The sequence below is a fragment of the Stenella coeruleoalba genome (genome assembly GCF_951394435.1).
Source record: "Stenella coeruleoalba genome assembly, chromosome: 12".
NCBI lineage: Eukaryota > Metazoa > Chordata > Mammalia > Artiodactyla > Delphinidae > Stenella > Stenella coeruleoalba.
The window spans coordinates 87,882,613-87,897,728 of NC_137158.1; the positions used below are offsets into that span (position 1 = coordinate 87,882,613).

A 15,116-nucleotide genomic window follows, 5' to 3' on the forward strand; every position below is an offset into this window, starting at 1 on the left:
ACAACTACAGAAATATAGGAATGAGACTGTATTTGTCTCTTTCGTGACTGTTCAAGGAGGGAATGAAAAAAAGTGCAGAGGTTGCACTGTGCTTCTTTTCAGTTGTAGGCATCTCCTCTGCTACCACCACTGCTCTGGAACCGTCCCTTGGTGCCCCACCTGCCCCGTGGAGCTGTCTGCACCCATCCTTGTGACACTGCAGTCCTGACGTGCCTTCGTTTACCTGCCCCAGGTCTGCGATGGGGCGGGGGAGGCAATGTAACCCCTGCCCTGCACAGACGTCCACACACCCACTGTGGCCTGAATGCGGGAAGAGCCTTAACCCGGAGCTGAGTTAGTGGAGGTGGAGGCAGCTCAGCTCCACGGTAGAACTTCTGTCCCTGAAAACAGACTGAAAACCCAGATTCCTGCCTTTGATTCCCTCTGCTTCACACATCTGTTAATGTCACCCATCACCGTCACCTCATCAACACTACCAACACGCAGAGCGCACCTGTGAGCATCAATTCATACGCTTCAGGATTCAGGGCAGAGGCAAGAAAAGATCTGATGAAAAAGACGCAGTAAAACAGAAAAATCACCCTTAATCCAGGGCTCCACATCCTCAGAGGATCAATATGGCCCTGGATGAGGAGCTTAAGGCATGGCCATTACAAGGCAAAACAGAAAAGAGAAGGCAGCCCATGCTCCCCTTTCAAACTGCGAAACTGAAAGCTCCTTTGCGACGCAGCTGGGGACTGTCTGTCATACAGGAGTGTCTCAGCCGGGCCTCCACTCGCCAGGAATTCCGGAAAAGAGGCGAGGCCGGGTTAATATTCCACCAATATTTATTGAGTGGCCACCATGTTCCACGCACACCAGCAGAGTTTTAACTAAGTTTCTTTTCAAAGGGTTAAGTTTGCGTCACCACCTTATTTAGTTGCATACTGAGGTATCTGGCAAAAGAATGGATTGTTTCAGAAATTATTAGGAATTAAAACAACATCAGAGCTTCTCTGGTGGCACAGTGGTTAAGAATCCGCCTGCCAATGAAGGGGACATGGGTTTGATCCCTGGCCCGGGAAGATCCCACGTGCCGCAGAGCAACTAAGCCCGTGCACCACAACTACTGAGCCTGGGCTCTAGAGCCCGCGAGCCACAACTACTGAAGAAGCCCGCGTGCCTAGAGCCCATGCCCCGCAACAAGAGAAGCCACCGCAATGAGAAGCCCACGCACCACAACAAAGAGTAGCCCCCGCTCGCCGCAACTAGAGAAAGCCCGTGCGCAGCAACGAAGACCCAACGCAGTCAAAAATAAAAAAACAAATAAATAAATAAATTTATATTAAAAAAAAAAAACACCAAACAGGCACAACACAAACACACACACACCCTGATGTCAGGCAGGCGGTGGACAGGTGCGTGTGGGGCACAGGGCCTGACCTCACAACCGGGCACAGCCTTGGCCTTGCTTTTCATCTTCGTGCAAAACTGTATGTCTGTCCTCGTCTCCCCTGGTAAAGCTGCAGTCTGGCCTCAAGTCCTGCACAGTAATGACCAGGACTGGCCTCATTCCTCTGCTTCAAACAGCAGGAAACTGAGGGAACAATTGCTTTTTCTTTCTTATAAAGTTCCGCCCAATCAATAGCTCACTGAACAATCCACTCTCTAAAAAGGGCATGTGTGTTCATTCCACAGCAGTAAAAAAAAAAAGAGGAAAAAGAGGGAAAAGACCAAAACCACCCTTACAGGGGCAGAAGCTGCTCTAACGAAGCCACCCTTCTGTCCTGTGCAGGGTGAGTGCTTGGGCAAAGAAATGTCCTCCCCTTGGAATTTTAACCTCCTCTGTCCCCTTTTTAAATTTCTTCTTATAAAACCAAATAAAGAGTGAAACCGTAATAGAGTAAGAGGAAATTCAATTTGCTGTTAAACAGGAGGCCGGGGGGGGGGGGGGGGGGGGGGGGGGGCGGTTATCATGTGAAAAATGCAAATGACTAATCGCTGTGTCAGCCAATCAGCATCTTCCACGACATTCCTGGTAAAATATCATTGTGTTTCCTATCAAAGTTGTAAGGAGCACGTGCTCACACCCCAGCAGCTAAATCTGTGTTAGGATTTTAAACAGGAGCCCCTCTAATACTCTCAGTTGGTGTAACGATCTGTTCAACACAGAGTTTTGCACAGTCTTATTAAAAATACATATGGAAAGAGAGGGGGAGAGAGAGAGGGAAAGGAAAACTGCTGTGATCCATGGCTGTCCTAGGACCTTTTCCACGCTTTCAGGTGCTCCCAGGCCTGATTCGTGGGTTTCATCCTCAATATAAGAAGGGACTCCTACTCATCATATTCAAGGTGGATCTGAAAACACGGCCAAGCATTTTCACCCACTGGAGGGCTAAGAGTCCTCGACGGGAGCAGGCCACCCCCAGCAGCTGCTCCCGGGCTCCCAGAAGCCTCGACTAGGATGTGACCCAGGCCTGATGGAAACAACCACCCTCCCTGAAAAGCTTTGCAGTCCCGACCGTGGCTCTTACAGGTCACACCTTGTAGGCCTGGCCATCGATTGCAGAGGAAATGATGCCCAAGGGCCCCGCATCTCTATCCCACCCCAGTACCCAGTCCATCACCCACCAGACTCCTTTTATTTGCCTACGTTCATTTCTACGACCAAGAAAAGAGCAACGTGCTCCTCCTGAAACGTCACTCCTGTTCGCTGTGGCTGGTCTATACGGGGATCATACGATGAGACTTGATTTTTCCAACAGACACACAGTCCCTCCCACATCTGTGTGCTTCCATATAAAGCCAAATGAAATTTTACTAAGAATCACCAGCTAGAGCTTAACTATGCTTTCCTTGAACAGGTTATAAACTAGACCTGGAAAAGGTTATGAGAAAAGTACAAAAGGTCAAGGTCGTGCCACAACTCACTTTGCTTCCTGAGTTTACTAAAATTAGGACGCAGTTCAAAATAGTCCTGACATCTATCTAGTCACTTAGCTAAAATAATTAGAACCACCTTGATTTTATATAGCCATGTAAAAAACATTAATTTTTAATTCTACGGACACAATTTTTATGTCTAATAAGGAAATCTAACTCATACAGGCTGACAGCAGCGAGGACCTTTTTTTCAACCAAGTTGGGCTGTTGATAAAAATACAGTCAGACCCAGAGAGGAAAAGCCCAAGCGTGTAAAAGTAAAACCCTGGCATTCGGGGATAAGCATTGTTTGCACGCATACCGGCAACCAAATGCAAGCTCGGCCACTCACAGCCCCAGCTTCCTTTGCTCCAGGAATACAGGTCCTGGAACTACTGAGGCTCCGCACAGCCCCTGGGGACCCCCGACCCACGGTGAGTTGCTGAGAAGCCGTCCCTTCTTGGAGCAGCTCCCGACCTGCACGGGTTCCAGGGGGCCCACCACCTTGACAAGGCTGGTGAAACAGGACTATTAGAAAGATGCCAATATGCCGAAAACCAGGAGTCTTTCTGTCTAGGAGGAACAGAACGTAGTCTGACGCAGTCACGTAGATTAAATAAGCCTGACCTGAACCCTGGCTTCTGTGACCTGTTTGGTAGCTACAGGGAACGGGTCCATCGCACCTGCCGTGCCTGTGGGGAAGCTGCAGCCCCGACAATCACAGGTGCCTCGGCTTTGCTGGTACACGTAGCACTACTATGGCTGGGATCGTGGGAGCTGGAGAAACAAAACACTCAGAAAACCGCCTCATAAAATTCCTTATTTATAATGTGAGTATTCGAACCAGACAGCCGCTTGAAATACTACGAGAAACCTACCTCCGTCTAAAACAATTCGTTTTAGGCCTAATTCCTACAAAAGCTTCTGATGGACCCTCAACACGCATGCAGTAGGATCCTGAAGCTGGCCGGCCGCCAGCCCACCAATCCCCAGGCAGACGGCATGCGACACCCGGCATCGCAGCCCTGCCTTGCTTTGGTATCTCACTTGCTGCTTTTAACGCCACGTATTGAGAAGGCACGTAACAGAGTTTTAAAAGAATGGCTGCACATAAAATCACATCTATGATACCCCCAATGGCCCACAGACTCAGAATAAAGCTCTCAGTCTTCCTGGGAAAGCAGGATGACTTTCCCAGTTTGACGCACAAGGCAGACCCCTGCCGTACAAAGACGTTATTACACAACTCGCGTTTCTGTGTTTCACGCAGAACATCAAAGAATTTAAATTGTACTGTGTAGGGCTGTGCTCTTCTGAAAGCGCACCACAGCTGGCTCTGCTGGACTTCGGGCAGCGTAAAATAACCAAAGAAAATTGAAAAAGGCTTCACGTTTAACATTAAAAAAATGTAACTGACATTTGCACGCAGGAAGATAAGCCAACGTGAGCGCTACTTACCTCAGCTGACGAGGCTGCCTTTGTCTCGAGCGAGCTTGGGTCACACTTGCCCTGTGGGAGCAGAAAGTGAAGAAAATTCCTTTAAGTCACAGGGCCTCGTTGACGGTAGCTCCTTAGTGAGGACAGTTACACGGACACTCACCAAGCCTGGCCGTTTTCTGCTTCTAAACATAAACCTCCACATGATTTTCAATAATTTGAGGAGTTTCACTAGCTTTCAGGAAGCCCTTCAGTAAACACTGAAAGAAGGGAACTGGCAACCTTTTGTGCAACTTTTACGATTCAGCCAGAGGAAGTGATGTTCCCATCACCAACCTCAAAACGCAACCAGAAAAAAAAAAGCCACTTGTTAATCTCCAAACGCACAGCATTTGACTAAGGAGCTGTGCTTATCACCAGGGGCTGGGCTAACGTCTTAAGGTGACTTCAAGGCCCTCCATCCTACAGAAGGTGTTCATTCCAGCTACAGGGGAGAAGAATTCGAATCTGTAAACAGGCTAAGGGACGCCTAATTAAAATTCCAAACATGTTCGGTCATCGGGGTTCAGCCTAGAGACACACACGTCGAGGACACTCTTCCTCTTCCCAAGCCTGTCTTTGGCTGGACTCAAAGTCTGAAATAACCTGAAGATTTTACTTAGGAATGTGACTTTAGGGTCTGCACAACAGAAATCACGCCTCTGCCCACTTCTGCACACACAACCTGTGCATGTGCAATTTTCATTTTCTGCGTTATTCCTCATTTCTCCTCTGTTCTCTGTTCCTGGGCTCAAACCCACTAAAACACAAGATGGAGAAAGGGGCCACATTTAAGTTAATCTCTTTCACCCCTGACTAATAATGGTGGCTTAAGGGTCAGAAGACAGAGGGGCCGAATCCCCCCCATGACTTCGGGACACGCTCCTGCCTAACAGGCGAGAATCGGGGCCCTGGGGGGACTCCACCGAGAGAGAAACCTGCACAGCGGTCACTACCATCCCAAGTTCACCCTGCAAGGGTGACACCGCCTCTGTGTCCCAACACCACTGACAGAGGACAGTTACCTGCAAGGGCTTTCATTTCTTCACATTCCTGGTTCTCCACATTGGATGCACGTTAGAAATAAACTCCCAGATCCAATAACCCAGCGCGTCTGGGGACAGAATCCTGGCCCATCGGTCCCTGGAACACCTCCAGGGGCAGCTCAGTGCAGACAAGGCTGCGAGCCCGGCCCCTGCTCTTCTGTCCTGGCTTTATGTCCCCCAGCTGGACGGTGACCGTTAAACGGCAGGAACACGTTTCCTTCTACGTGATTTGCCGCTTGTTTTTGCAGCTCCTATACCAGCTTGCACCGCACGGGGCACATAGGGCCAACGTCTATGGTCTTTCCACCCACAGTGCTTCTCCCTCCTCAGCAAAAGCTACCTTTCCTTCTGTGGGAAGGAAACCCCACGTGGTCCAGTGAAAGCGACCCCACCACAATCACCCACCCCTGACGGGGGTGTGAGTCAGGCCCCGTCATGCTTGGGTGCAGTGCTGGCTCAGAGACAGGCATGAAACCCACAGCCGGGGAGGCCCGCCCAGGCTGGAGCCACTGGTGGCCACTATGCAGATGCTCTGAGCCTGGAGTCTGTTACCTAGGAAATGGGCCTGGAATCAAAGATGGAGAGAACGTCAGCGTCCTACTGACAGTTTCAAAACCTCTGGATTCAAACCTGCCAGAAGCCATCTCTTCAATGACAGGAGCTGATAAACACAGTTTTGCTTAAGCCAGTTTGATTCGGTTTCTGCAACTTGAAAAAGGCTGGAGCCCTGACGCCACGTAAGCGATGTGTTTACAAATGACTGCCTCACAGCAAGAAATGCGGGTCCCCAGAGCACCACAACACCATGCAGCCACCCATTACCTTACCCCACGACCAAGCCCCAAGAACCGCCTTCTCATGCGGGGTGCACCCTGACCCCGGCCATCCCAGAACCCAGGGACTGTGCACACGGGCACTCAAGGTTTGCGGTTCTCCCTGAAAAAAACAAGTTGCTAAATTCTGCATATTCCCTCCTTTAGGATCACTAATCCTCGTTCTCATTTTTCTAGGTCCCCACTTTGCAGATAAGGTTTAGAGAACTGAACGGGGGAATCAGGAATGACTTAGAAATGATGATTCTCCAGTCATTCCGCAGCCACACTCTCCCGCCATTGGTCCATCCTCTTCCTCCCGCTGCCCCCCGGACATCCCCTCCACTCCACGGTCAGCCAAACTCAAACGTGGGTGCACGGGGGCAGGGGCTCTTTCAACTCCAACGGTGAAGCCCCAGGCCTTACTACTGCAGTCGCCGGTGAGGTGGAGAGCACAGGGTGCCTTTCCAGATCCCACCTCCTTCCCCGGAAGCACACGTGCAGGTGGCAGGCGGGCTGGAAGACAGAGAAGGCAGTGGGACGGCGAGGATGCGCACAATTCCCGACGACACCCCCGGCTCAGGGTTTGCTATCGGCCCAGCGGGAAATCCTGACTCTCAAGCGGTCCATGTTCCTTCCTCTTCTTCCTCTTCCCCAGAGCCCATCCTGTCACATCCCGGCCACCTCGTTCACGTCAAAATGTGTCTAGCGTGATTTCAATAGCATCACGGCTAGCTCCACTAGGGAACAAAAGCCACAGTGCGGTGATGTAAGACCCTTCGTACAAGGGGACTGAACTCCAGGCGTATTCTGTGAAGAGGAAACTTGTCAGCCTTGTTTGTGGGAAACAAACCTGGGCCAGCAATTATTTTTGTGTTTTATTGGTTTGAAATAAAATACCAAACATTTCTAAACAAATGATCAATGACCATTTTGGGAAAAAACGTGGCTTGAATATTTTCGTAAAGCTCTAGAGAGCAGGCGTGTGCCGTGGGGCACGTGAGAGGCACGCGCTGCTGTGCTCGCGGTGTTTGGAATTTCTCGTCTGGATGACAAAGCTTTACGTGATCTTTGTGGGTCTTTTAACAGCAGCCTTTAAGTATATAAAGCTGACAGTCCAGTTTCATAATGCGAGAGGGGTCTGGCCCGCTCCCCGACTCCCTGTTTACTAGAAGACTTTGTGTGCGGTCCTCAAAGCCGCATTGAGTTAGGCAAGCAGCTGACAGAATGAATATGCTCTTACTTCCTAAATGAAATTAGTACATGGGACTGATTCTTGGAGAGCTCGGTCCTCTCCAGCCAGGACTTGGCTGGCGTATTGCTGATGTCTTTAATTAACAAATGTGCACACGGTTGACGGCTGCCGCTCTTGGAGAAGGCTGGCGCTCACCCTCCTGCCTGGCCCCGCCACCCGGCCCAGCAGCCAGCACTGCTGCACGTTCAGGAGATGCAGCAGCGTGGGGCTGGGGCTCAGGCCCTGGAGCAGCAGACCAGAGGGTGTTTCCGGGCACCAGGCGCTAGGCGAGTCACTTGACCTCCGTGCCTCGGCTTCCTCATTTGCAAAGCTGAGATGAGGCAGCACCTGCTGTCTGGGGGAGCTGGGAGAAACGAGCTGTACATCTTAGGCGCCCAGCATGCAGGAGCCTCAGTCAGTGCTGGCCACGGGGATGCTGTAGGAAGATGAAGGGGCTCTCCAAGTGGAGTAGTAGACAGGGGCCCCAAGACAGCCCGCCCTTGTCTGCGAGCACTGCCATCCCTTCTGGGATCCCCGAGGAGTCAGCATCCAGGGGCTTGAGTATATCTAAGGGTCCTTTATTCCACCTGCTGGCTTGTGAAGGTGGAACAGCAAAGCAGAGACAGCAGAGGCACCAGAGACACTGGTACACAGGACTGAGGCCTGCTTGACCCGAAGACCGCGCTGGACACCACCCAAATCCTACTCGTTATAAACAAGTACGCTACAAATCAATGCAAGGATCTGTCGTTTTGGAACCCTTTAGAAATTACCAAAACAGTTCACTTAACCTGTTGGATAAACCGTTCCTCTGCCGTACTGAGTCTTAAGTGTCTTTGCATGGCGGTGGCTTCAGTGTCCACATCCACCCCTGCCCCACACACAGCCCTGCAGCGGGGCCTGCTGTTTTGGGGGCGTCTGTGGGTCCGCGTGTCCTGTAACCCTGGCTCATCGTGGTGGCTTCTCCCGCCCAGCCTGCGTCGTCCACCACGAGGTGGCAGCAGAGGACGCGGCCCGGGAGAACCTCCTGCCTGGGCACCTGCTGCCGGACAGGCCTCTGTCCTCAGGCCTTACCGAGGCTCCCGGGAACAGAGCGCTGCCTTCACACGCGGACCAACTGTAGGGAAGGCAGGGCTTGTTCTCCATCACCTCTCCTTTAAAGACCCTCCTCTCCCCCTTCCCTGGGGACCCAAAGCTCCAGAGATCCGTGGGCCGTGTCTGGGTTTCCATGGGCTCTAAGGGGTTAATAGGTGTGTTCCGGTGTCAGTCAAGAAACCTGCCCTCTTCAGCCGTTTGCTGGTTTCTGGGCTGTGACCTGTGTCCTTTCTAGATAAAACAAACCAAGGGCTTTGTCACTAGTTGCAGGGGAGGCCAAGCCCTGACTGGATGGGAATGGGTGCCCCTCCTGGCAGCTGCGGCTCCTTCCCCTCTGCCCCGCGATTAATGGACGGAGAGCCGCTCAGAGGTCATCTGCCTCCGGTGAGAAGCAGATAAAGGTACCCGAGGACTATGTCACTGTGCACACTTGGAGATGAGGGAAAACAGAACAGAAAGTGGCTCAATGAATAACTGAGCTGTAAGAAGGAAGCAAAGAGAGGTGAACCCACGGGGGCTAAAAGAGGGGGCCCAGGGGGCTGGACCACCCCTAGGGTCTGCAATCTCTGTTTAGGTTTTTTAAATTTTTCTACATTGAGGTGAATTTCACATAAGATGAAGCAGTTAAAATGTATAATTCAGTGGTTATTTAGTGCATCCACGGTGTTGTGTAACCATTACACTATCCAGTTCCAAAATGGTTTCATCACTTCAGAAGAAAACCCCGTGCGCATTAGGCAGTCCCTCCCCACTCCCCGCCCGCACCCAGGCCCTGGCAACCAGCAGTCTACGCTCTGTCTCTGCGGATGTACCCTCTGGAAATTTCACATCAGTGGAATCAGACTGTGAAAATAAATGAAGGAACCTCATTTTAAATGGAGCTGGGAGTCCCGAAGGGGCAACTCTCCCTTGTACACCAGCCCTTCATCACCAGCGGGAAGAAGGAAGATGAGAATCACTTTGACGAGGAAGGACACTTTTCACCCAGGAATTTCATCTCCTGATTTAAGAAGAGAAGGAAGGTCCGATTCCTCCCTGCCCCAACGATAAGGCGCTAGCTCCTGTTTGCAGCCAATGAGAAACCACCAAACCTCGAACTCCAGGCTCTTCCCTGGTAAACCTGGGTTCGAAACAACCCTCCCCAATTGCCTCCTAAACCCTAATACAGGCCAATCTTCCCCTTGTCTCTTTGGATTTGGCTGCGGTTTACCATAGCCTGCTTGTCCCAGGTTGCAGTTCCTCTGCTCTTCCCAAGGAAACTCATTTTTTCTTAAATAAAACTGTTCCTTGTTCTCTCCGAGGTTGACAGGACGATATGTGGCTTTAGTGTCTGGCTTCTTTCCCTTAGCATCAGCTTTCTGAGGCTCGTCCACATTGTAGCGCGTGTCACTACTTCATTCCACTGTTTGTACACCCCATGGTCTGTTCATCCATTCCTCTGTTGACGGACACTCGGGCTGTTGCCACCTTTTGGCCTTTGTGAACAATGCTGCTATGACCATGCATGTGCATGTATGAGCGTGCGTGTATATGAATAAACATGCATGTCCGGGTTTGAGTCCCTGGGTATTCATCTAGGAGTAGAATTTCTTCACTCCCACAAACAGCATGAGCGGGACAAATTGTATCCAACGGCAGCTGGCGAGTACTTGGAGAAATAGGAAATCTCATAACGTTGCTAGAAGGAGAATAAATGAGTAACCACTTTGCAGAGGAATTTTTCAGCACCAAGTTAATTTGAAAATGCACGTATCTTGTGGTGCAACAATTGCATTTTTAAGTCTCTAGACCAGGGAGAAAAATTCTAGTGTATGTTCATGAGACATACAAGATTTTCCACTGAGCACCGCTTAGAAGAGCAAAACAATGGAAGTCATCTAACTTGGCTCCTTGGTAGCGGAACAGAAAAATAAGCTGGTATTTTTTATGCCATGAAATACTACACAGCACGTAAAATGAATGCAACAGAAGCACATGATCAACATGAATAAACCTCAAAAATATCAAAAAGTTTTTTAAACGGTAAGTTTCAAAGGGGATCCATTTAAAACACACCTATCATTTATAAATACAAACTATTGTGGGCTGAGTTGTGTTCCCTCAAAGAGTCATATTTTGAAGCTCTAGCCCGTAGTGCCTTAGAATGTGACCGTGTGGGGAGATGGGGTCTTTACAGAGGTGATTAAATTAAATAAGGTCATGTGGGTGGCCCTAATCACATATAACGAGACTAGGGCACAGCCACCCACAGAGGGACGCCCACATGGGGACACAGGGTGATGCCAGACATCTGCAAGGCAAGGAGAGAGGTCTTAGAAGAAACCAACTCTGCTGACACCTTGATCTTGGACATCCAGCCTCCAGAACTGAAAGGAGATACACTTCTGGTGTTTAACCTGCCCAGTCATGGTATCTGTTACAGCACCTCTAGCTGACGAAAGAGTCATGGAAGCCAGAGGATTCCTTTGTGGGTCAACCCAGAATAGCAAGAGAACTAGGTCAAAATATCCACTGAGTATTTAAACAATTGTAGTAATTAGATTTGAAATATAAGCCAATCCTGGACATTGAAGAGTCCACTGGGATTGTCTTATGCACGCTTAACGTGCTGTTTATGGCCTTTCTCTGCACCTGTAGAAAATACATGCTTATCTAAAACACTCAGGCGTCCACAGCATTGCTTTGCAAGTCAGTCCTGCGTGGTCACCATGGTCACCAAACCCAGTTTTTCTGACTCTGAAATGTCTTTCGCCAAGCAACCACTGCTCGTTCAGTAACACACGTGGCCCATGGCCACCTTGTCCAAATCACAACCGCTTGGATGTCCTGTGTTGTTTTGCTACTACAAAGAGACTATTATCTACTTATTATCGAATCCGACTAGAACATCAAGCTCCTCTCCCAGCCTTTGAGGACTAGAAATCTGTCTAAGTAAACAGTATTGCAGGACTGTGGGGCAGAGCTCTCTCCTCTCATGGAAACACAAACCGTCTCGCTCCTTCCTCTCTGCCTCCATTTAAGAAGGCCCTGCCTTCCGAAGACCAATCTGTATCTGTATGCGGATTAAACTGAGGGCAGAGGGCCCGGGTGTGGAGAAGACCCACCTCTCCCACCAGCCTGGAAACAAGGGTATTTAGGACCAAGTTGGGTATCAACTACTCTCCCAAAGAAACCAGAAGCTATTTCATTCTTAACTGTCCACAAATTGATGGTGCGTTTTTGGATTATTTGAGATAACATGAGGGGCTTCTCCAGTCCTTGGAGTGTGTTCCTGCTTAACTCCCCGACTCCCGTACACTCCTGGGGTTGGGCAGGTGGTCGGCTGGCAGGCCCAGCTGCAAACGACGGAGGGACCGAAGGGCAGCCTTCTTGCCGTCAGAGGGCAGAGCAGCCAGGTGTGGACACGGCATCTCAGATCAGAGAGGGGGCTGAGCTGCGAGCCATGAGACGGCGGAACACAGGAGGGGCGGATCCGGGAGGTTCCAGAGGCGGGCTCTTCCCAGGGAATCGCGGATGAGCAGTCAGTTACATCCCCTACACCTGTCAGCCGCCTTCGCCGACCGAGCTTGCTCTGTTTTCACAAAATCTTGCACGTCCTCCAAGAGGCATGTGGCCTAGGCGATAAGATGTTTGCTTGAGTGGTTTTTCGGGAGCTTGGAGTCAGCGGTGCCCAGTTCGAGCTCAAGTTTGTTAAGACTGGTTGGGACCCACGACCCGCCAACTGGGCATGCCGAGTGTCCCCTCGGTGACCATCTGACGCCGGAAACTCCACCCTCGGAGCAGGCCAGCGCTGCCATGCGTCCCAGGGAGAAGCCTGTGGGTTAGGTGGGCCTTCCCAGGGCCCTGACGGCCTCACCTTTTTCTTCTCTCCAGTCACCTTTCCCCTCCTCCCCAGACCTCAGCTTTCCGGGGAGGTGGATTTGAGATCTGTCTTCCCATCTCCTTGCGCGGCGCCCCCGTGAATAAACCCTTTCTCTGCTGCTGAACCCCGGCTGATGAAGCTGGCGGGGTACCTGGAGCCAGCATTTGGGGCCCCTTGTCCCAGCCTCAGCACCGTTGACATCTGGGGTGCCGGGGGCCGTCCGCGCCCCGTAGCAAGTCTAGCAGCATCCCTGGCCTCTACGCGCCGGATGCCAGGAGCACGCGCTGCCGCCGCCCTCATTGACGGCCAAAACCATCTCCGCAAAGTGTCAGGCATCCCCCGGGCCGGGGCGGGGCAAGGTCACCTCTCAATGAGAACCAACCACGGCTTTAGGGGCAAGACTCCAGCCTGTCGGGGCTGCGGGCCGGGTTTGGAGGCCGAGGACCCGGGTATCACAGGAGACTCACACCCACACGTGGGGCCGTTAACAGGTCCTGGCCACGCTCTCCAGAACAGCTCAGAAGCCCTGTACTAAGACTGTAGCTCAATGTCAGAGCCACCAGGAGAAAGCGTGCCTGGGTTCCGAGGCCCAGGGAGCAGGGCCGGCCGCCGTGAACCGTCCCTCGGCACCGGCAGGATCCTTCCAGGCCTGATCCGCAGGGCAGAGGCGAGCGGCTACACCAGGCTCCAGGGGGAAGCAGCCGGCCACGCCGACCAGGGCCTCCCTGCGGTCAGAGATGGTCCCCACCGCTCAGCCTCGTGCCCGACAGACACCAGGGTGTGTGCAGGGCGGGAGCACGCGCCTGGAATGTGTTCACAAATCCGCCGGATGTGGGAGTTTCCCAGCACATTGGTGCTGCCCCTGCCCTGGATGGACACAGAGACCAGGGTGTGTGCAGGGCGGGAGCACGCGCTTAGAATGTGTTCACGAACCCCCCGGATGTGCGCGTTTCCCAGCACAGCAGTGCTGCCCCTGCCCTGGATGGGCACAGAGCCCCGCCTGGGACCTGTCTGCCCAGCCTCAGCCAGAGACACGCCGCTGCTTCCCGGGACGGCGAGTTTATGTGTCACCTGGGCTGGGCCACGGTGCCCAGAGTTCAGTCAGACACCAGTGCAGTTGTGCACGTAAGGCTATTTTCAGGTGCAGCGCGGTTAAGATTTAAATCACTAGGCTCTGAGAAAAGCAGATGACCCTCCCTGCAGTGAGTGGGCTGCATCCATCAGCTGAAGGCCTTAGAGGCAGAGGTCCCCGTGCAGAAGGAACCCTGTCCCCAGGTGGCGCACCAGGCTACGTCGTCAGCCCCTGCTGGAGCGGCCAGCCTGCCGGGCCGCCCCGCATGCTGCAGGCCTGCCGGCCCTCACAGACGCATCAGTCAGTTCCTCGTAATAAATTTCTTGCCTGTCTCTCTCTGTACAGATATACGCATACACCCTGTGGATCTGTTTCTCTGGGGAACCCTGACTAGCTCAGTCCCTTCCATTCCTAAGGGCGCTTCTCATCCTGAAATGACAGGATTCTCACAGTCCTTGCAACACTCAAACCCTCCAGCTCGATGTGAAATCTCCCCCTGCCCGGGAAGGGAGGGGACCCGCTGCTTTCTCTCTGACACTCCACGCGGCACCACCCATTAGGCTGCCTGGGCAGCTCAGACCGGCTCTGGAGGCCTCACCGCCATGTCAGGGGTTCGAAGGATGGATAAACACTAGTCGCTCTGTTGGTTTATGGGAGCTATTGCTCTTTTCTTCTACTTACTACAAGGTTTATTATTTCTAAAGTAATTACCTCCTGTACACAATGTTCCAGAAGACATCTGAAGAACAGCAAACAGATTAGATGCCTCCCTGCCTCGGTCCCCATGGTAACTCCACGAGGTGCGAACTCCACGTTTCTGATGATGAAACGAACACTGACAGAGGGTAAGAAATTTTCCCAAAGTCACACAGCTGGTAGAGCTAGGATTTGAACTGAAACTCACTTAATTCCAAAGCCTATATTCTTAACCATTATAATTTGCTTCCAGGCATTTTGTTTTTATAAGGCTCAGCGGCCATGGCCCATGGGCCCAGCCGCTCCGCGGCATGTGGGATCTTCCTGGACCGGGGCACGAACCCGCGTCCCCTGCATCGGCAGGCGGACCCTCAACTGCTGCGCCACCAGGGAAGCCCCTAAATACTTTTAAAGCAGCTGTGTATGATTTCCAGATCCTCAACTCTTTCCTAAAAGTTATGTAAGAACTCCTCCGGCCAGTTCCCCTTTTCCACCTGCCCCTTCACAATCTCTGCTTCCACTTTGCAAAATAAAGGTACACCTCTCACGCCTCCCCAAACCTTCCTCTGGAGGATGGAAACCCCGAGTGTGGACAGAGCTCCTGTTTGAAACACGAGTAGCTGACTGCACTCGGATGACCGAGGAACCAATCTTCTAGCAAGTGTGACAGTTTCCAATTCTTTACTTTCAACAAATTTGAAGGAGAATTTACTCAAATTTTCAGCTGATAAGAGCTTTAGAAATAATCTTTTGTAATAATCACAAGGTGATTTCTGGCATCCAGCTTGGAAGGAGCTTGAAAACATTCCTGACATTATTCTATCAAATCTTTTTCCTTTTCCATCTTTCACTTCTATTTATGTGACCACGTTGCCTCAGCTCATAAGAATGAAAACTAAAGAAAACACTGATGCTTGGACCT

At 51.6% G+C, this 15,116-nt stretch overlaps 1 protein-coding gene across 2 annotated transcripts in view; it reads right to left on the minus strand.

Moving 5' to 3' along the window:
- RPS6KA2 (ribosomal protein S6 kinase A2) overlaps window positions 1-15,116 on the minus strand; it is a 386,569-nt gene that overhangs the window by 293,376 nt on the left and 78,077 nt on the right. For both annotated transcript variants that reach the window (XM_079938702.1, XM_079938705.1), the window contains exon 2: window positions 4,360-4,410. The gene's annotated coding sequence lies outside the window, so the exon portion shown is untranslated. The remainder of the gene's footprint in view (window positions 1-4,359; window positions 4,411-15,116) is intronic.